Raw genomic sequence first — 6,992 nt, 5'->3', positions numbered from 1 at the left:
TATACTTGGTGTATTTTTGTTGTTGGGATGAACAAGTACCAGGCCACGTTCACTCTGTGGTTGTGTTAGTATTTCTATTTGTATCCATATGATGAGTTAAGCCTTCTTCAACTAACTTTTATAGTTAGTTCTTATGTTGTACTGTTACAAATGTACACCACTCTCCTAAGTAAAGAGCCTTTAATTCAGTGGTTGCTGTGTTAACTTACATGTTTTTCGTTCATTTTGTTTTGTACATTTGTACATGAATTAGACCGTTAGTTTTTTCGATTGTATTGTATCGGGGCCTTTTATAGCTGACAATGCGGTGTCAGCTTTGCTCATTGTTGAAGGCCGTACGGTGGCCTATAGTTGTTAATTTCTGAGTCATTTGGTCTCTTGTGAAGAGTTGTCTCATTGGCAATCATCTCATATCTTTTTTTTTACTCAAACATAAATGATATCATCATGGAAGCCATATATGTTGTAGTAAGTATAACTTTGTCTGGTAATTAGTAGAACTTTCATTTATATAATGTATATATCTAATAAAATTAAGAACTTTTTTTTTCTTTAAAATAACAGTGTTTTAATCTATCTGTTAATATTTAAAATTGAAATGGGATCAGTTTCAGTTCTAAATTTTCATATTTATATTATTATTCTGATGATAATAATAATTATAATATGTTTATATTAATAGTTTTACACTGTTTTTAGAAAATTGATCGTCTTTAAATTTAAAATAATATGTCATATCCTTTTTCAATAAGAACGTCTAACTGAACAGCATCAAGGATAAATACCTGATACTGAAATACGGCATTTGTACCCCCTGAATTACAGTCTGCTGACTTGGGACAGGCACATGCATACATAATGTGGCGGGGTTAAACATGTTAGCCGGATCCCAACCCTGCCCCTAACCTGGGACAGTGGTGTAACAGTACAACATAAGAACGAACTATAAAAATCAGTTGTAAAAGGATTAACTCGTCAGATGGATACAAATAGAAATAATACACAGAGAGGACGTGGCCGGGTACCTGTATATCACAACAACAAAATGACACTAAGTACAAATCTGAGAGTTCTCGCAGTTACTGACAACTAGTTCAAAGCCACACACAACTAATAAAAAAAACATGCATCTAAGACTAAATATATGCATGGTCAAAATATGACTACATTTCTTTTTGAATATGTATTCTTGGGCAAAAGAAACGTTACATAACAAATCTATTGTTTTCATGCAATGGCAATTTCCAGGTAAAATTGAAGATTTTCTTTATCCGAATGCTTCAAACAAGTGCAATATTTATAAGAGTTAAAAGCAAAAGATGCAGGATTATCCATAATTTATTTCTTAATGAGAAGAAAAGTTATCAAATGAATAAATGGCGATTTTGTATCTTTTGCACTTTATCTTTATTTCAAGTTATTCAAAATCCAACTACATACTATTTGAAAACAAAAATGTTTTACATGACAGTACATATAAAGCGTCAAATAAAAATTATGAATGCTTTTCTACATATATTTCTAGAGGTAGTGTTTTCTTATATTTATATAGATATAAGAAGATGTGGTATGAGTGCCAATGAGACAACTCTCCATCCAAGTGAAAATTTATAAAAGTAAACCATATGTATGTATTGCCATCCGTATTATCTGTCTGATCTCTCAATACTCTGTTTTTATTTAGTAAAATGCCTTTTTGGTACTTGTCAAATAAAATAACAATACAACGTTTAAATGCGTACATTTTGTTGATGAAGTTAATATACAATTTCAACATGATGTGCTTAGTTTTGTTCTTGGAACGTTACGAGCAGCCGTTCTATATAAATAATTCACGTTACGAACAGCTACCTTCAAAGTTACGTACGGCTTCTTGTTTTTTTTAACGTCGTATAAAACCATTTTTTCAGTATTCTATCTTCAGAAGGCTTGATATTCGTGTTGTCCTACATATTATACAGACAATCACCAATTTTCTCTACCAATAATGTTTTTATTCAAAAGTATTTAAGAAATATAAGATCGAATCGGTACGGTCATCTGCCATAATGGGCCGTCCGTAACGGAAAATACGGACGGCCGCTTTCCCCCAGTGCTGTTGAATAAAGCATCTGCTTTGAACCGATAATCATTGATTTACATTTTTTTGGCATTTAGTTTCATACAATTTTCCGAACACCAGTTTTTAATAATATAAATATCATTTTGGTGATTAGCATTTAACTCATGTATATTATTACATTTACTATGTAAAGTAGAATCATCTGCATATAAATATATCAATCATTGATGTATAAAATGAATAACAGAGGGCCTAGGATAGAGCCTTGTGGTACACTAGGTTTTATGCATTTAGTTTCAGACATGACATTATTGACCTTAACTTGTTGAATTCGCTCAAACAAGTATGACTTGAACTAGTCTAGTGTACAGTTTGAAACATTATAATATTCATTTTTTTTCAAAAACATTACATGATTAACCAGATCAAAAGCTTTCTTTAAATCTAAAAATATAACTCCGTTTATCTCTTCATTATCTACATTTGTTAACCATTCATCCACTAATTGAGTTAGTGTAGTAGTGCACGAATGTTTGGGTTTGAAGCCTGACTGTGCAGTATTAAGAAGGTCATTACTATTTAAATATATATACAAACTATCAGCGATATGTCGGTCTACGATTTTGGAGGGACAAGGCACAACTGCTATTGGTCTATAATTATCAGGATTACAAGCATCGCCACTTTTAAAAATTGGGCTAACTCGTGAAGTTTAAAAAAATACTAGGAAATTTGATGCTTAGATTAAATACATATGTTAAATGTTTTAAATTTGTACAAAGTATACAAAGAAAAGGAAGGAGCTAACGTAAAGGAAAACAAACACAAACCCTAGAGGAGGTGGTTATGTTCTCTGTTGATGGAATAGGCCTTCCTAGAGGAGGTGGTTATGTTCTATGTTGATGGAATAGGCCTTCCTTTCTAGAATAATAGGAGATGAGGGGTATACTTCAACTATACAGCAATCCAACAAACAAATGACTGTCAAGAAACAAAACGGAAACTGAAAATTCGTCAGCCAGGTAGGTCACTCAAATTATAATATATTAATGATTTTATTTACTTCATAAATATATGCACTAATCAATTTGTCAATGTCAATCGTTATAGTATGCGTTTAACTAATTCTTCTCAACAAATAATTAAGGACGTAAGTCTTTAATCCTGTGATCGTAATTCAAGGTATAACGTTAGCAGCCGGTATGTATTGATACTGAAAATTGCACTGAAGTATTTTGAATGTGTACATCATATGGCGTTTGCATTTCTACACGCGTATAATTATACTAGTGATAGATTTCGGATTTATGCCAACAACACAGTAACCCAAAAACGCATACATGTAACATGGCCTTAAAACACTGTGCATTTCAACAAAAAATCATTTCACAAGAGTTTATATGAAAGAAGAGGTCGGACCAGGTTCTCATGAAATTTATTTATATTTAGCTGAATGTGTGTATTTAGACTATATTACATCTATATAGTATTACTACTTGTCTGCGTTAAAAACTAACTGCCTTCATCTACATAGTATTACTACTTGTCTACGTTAAAAACTAACTGCCATTATCTACATAGTATTACTACTTGTCTACGTTAAAAACTAACTGCCTTCATCTACATAGTATTAATCCTTGTCTACGTTAAAAACTAACTGCCATCACCTATATAGTATTACTACTTGTCTACGTTAAAAACTAACTGCCATCATCTATATAGTATTACTACTTGTCTACGTTAAAAACTAACTGCCATCATCTATATAGTATTACTACTTGTCTGCGTTAAAAACTAACTGCCTTCATCTACATATTATAACTACTTGTCTACGTTAAAAACTAACTGCCATCATCTGTATAGTATTACTCCTTGTCTACGTTAAAAACTAACTGCCATCATCTATATAGTATTACTACGTGTCTACGTTAAAAACTAACTGCCTTCATCTATATAGTATTACTACTTGTCTACGTTAAAAACTAACTGCCTTCATCTATATAGTATTACTACTTGTCTGCGTTAAAAACTTACTGCCTTCATCTATATAGTATTACTACTTGTCTGCGTTAAAAACTAACTGCCTTCATTTACATAGTATTACTACTTGTCTACGTTAAAAACTAACTGCCATCATCTATATAGTATTACTCCTTGTCTACGTTTAAAACTAACTGCCATCATCTATATAGTATTACTACGTGTCTACGTTAAAAACTAACTGCCTTCATCTATATAGTATTACTACTTGTCTGCGTTAAAACTAACTACCTTCGTCTATATAGTATTACTCCTTGTCTACGTTAAAAACTAACTGCCATCATCGATATAGTATTACTACTTGTCTACGTTAAAAACTAACTGCCTTCGTCTATATAGTGTTACTAATGTCTACGTTAAAAACTAACTGCCTTCGTCTATATAGTATTACTACGTGTCTACGTTAAAAACTAACTGCCATCATCTACATGTATATAGTATTACTACTTGTCTACGTTAAAAACTAACTGCCTTCATCTATATAGTATTACTACTTGTCTACGTTAAAAACTAACTGCCATCATCTATATAGTATTACTACTTGTCTACGTTAAAAACTAACTACCATCATCTATATAGTATTAATCCTTGTCTACGTTAAAAACTAACTGCCATCATCTATATATTATTACTCCTTGTCTACGTTAAAAACTAACTGCCTTCATCTATATAGTATTACTACTTGTCTACGTTAAAAACTAACTGCCTTCATCTATAAAGTATTACTACTTGTCTGCGTTAAAAACTAACTGCCTTCGTCTATATAGTATTACTCCTTGTCTACGTTAAAAACTAACTGCCTTCATCTATATAGTATTACTACTTGTCTACTTTAAAAACTAACTGCCTTCATCTATAAAGTATTACTACTTGTCTGCGTTAAAAACTAACTGCCTTCGTCTATATAGTATTACTCCTTGTCTACGTTAAAAACTAACTGCCTTCATCTATATAGTATTACTATATACTTGTCTACGTTAAAAACTAACTGCCTTCATCTATATTGTATTACTACTTGTCTACGTTTAAAACTAACTGCCTTCATCTATATAGTATTACTACTTGTCTACGTTAAAAACTAACTGCCATCATCTATATAGTATTACTACTTGTCTGCGTTAAAAACTAACTGTCATCATCTATATAGTATTACTACTTGTCTACGTTAAAAACTAACTGCCTTCATCTATATAGTATTACTCCTTGTCTACGTTAAAAACTAACTGCCATCATCTATATAGTATTAATCCTTGTCTACGTTAAAAACTAACTGTCATCATCTATATAGTATTACTACTTGTCTACGTTAAAAACTAACTGCCTTCATCTATATAGTATTACTACTTGTCTACGTTAAAAACTAACTGCCATCATCTATATAGTATTACTACTTGTCTGCGTTAAAAACTAACCGCCATCATCTATATAGTATTACTACTTGTCTGCGTTAAAAACTAACTGCCATCATCTATATAGTATTACTACTTGTCTGTGTTAAAAACTAACTGTCATCATCTATATAGTATTACTACTTATCTACGTTAAAAACTAACTGCCTTCATCTATATAGTATTACTCCTTGTCTACGTTAAAAACTAACTGCCATCATCTATATAGTATTAATCCTTGTCTACGTTAAAAACTAACTGTCATCATCTATATAGTATTACTACTTGTCTACGTTAAAAACTAACTGCCATCATCTATATAGTATTACTACTTGTCTGCGTTAAAAACTAACTGCCATCATCTATATAGTATTACTACTTGTCTGCGTTAAAAACTAACTGCCATCATCTATATAGTATTACTACTTGTCTGCGTTAAAAACTAACTGCCATCATCTATATAGTATTACTACTTGTCTGCGTTAAAAACTAACTGTCATCATCTATATAGTATTACTACTTGTCTACGTTAAAAACTAACTGCCTTCATCTATATAGTATTACTACTTGTCTACGTTAAAAACTAACTGCCTTCATCTATATAGTAATATTCATTTAGTGAAAATGAAAACAAACAATCAACAAAACAGCAAACAATTAGGAATTGAATTGTCCATATCCTGTGAAAACATCGCCAATTTGGACTATAAACGTCTTTCGACGTTGCTTTAAGAAATAGCACAATGTATTCCCGCCAATTCAAATGTTTAACGTCTATTTTTTTTTAATATCTCTTTTGCCAGTGCGGTGACCATACGTTTTCATTTTCTTATTTTGTTTAAAACAAACAATGCATATTCTATTGAATTTTCATCGAGAAAACATTGGTCTTTTTTTTTAACCTGATTTTTTTATAGATATTTAACCATAAAAAAGGCGGGAATATATATATATTTATAAACAATTCTAAATTGACAACAACGTTCAAACCTATGATTGCGTTGGATAAAAACCGCAATTTTTATACGTGTGCATGCAAAACAAATTTCTTGTTAGAGGGATCTAAATACAGCACAAACAACATTTTCCAAATGACCAAAAAAGTGAAAAAGTATATTTTAACAAAACGCATTTGACTAACAGGTCGACAAATGTTGTTAAATCCTGCTGAATGCCATTGGCGATTGTCAAATAAACGGAACACCGATGTAATAAATGGATCTTAATTATAAATTTAATATTAAACAGAAAACAATAAACTTGCGGAAAAGATGGTATACCGCAAACAAAAGGTGCAAAAGTTTTTGTACACCATATCCGGATTTCGACAATTAATGTCTCTTAAGTGATGTTAGGAATCGAAACGGTATTTGGAAAGCCATACAATTTACCTCAAATAAGGATAGACTCTTGAATTTTGAGGAGTCAAAATAGGATGAACGGATCATATAAACCCGAAGGCAAATATAACACAAGCCCAAACGAAAAAATATAAACAAGTC

This window comes from Mytilus californianus, unplaced genomic scaffold, assembly GCF_021869535.1.
Source record: "Mytilus californianus isolate M0D057914Y unplaced genomic scaffold, xbMytCali1.0.p SCAF_42, whole genome shotgun sequence".
In the NCBI taxonomy this organism is placed as follows: Eukaryota; Metazoa; Mollusca; class Bivalvia; order Mytilida; family Mytilidae; genus Mytilus; species Mytilus californianus.
This window is presented reverse-complemented; position numbering follows the sequence as displayed.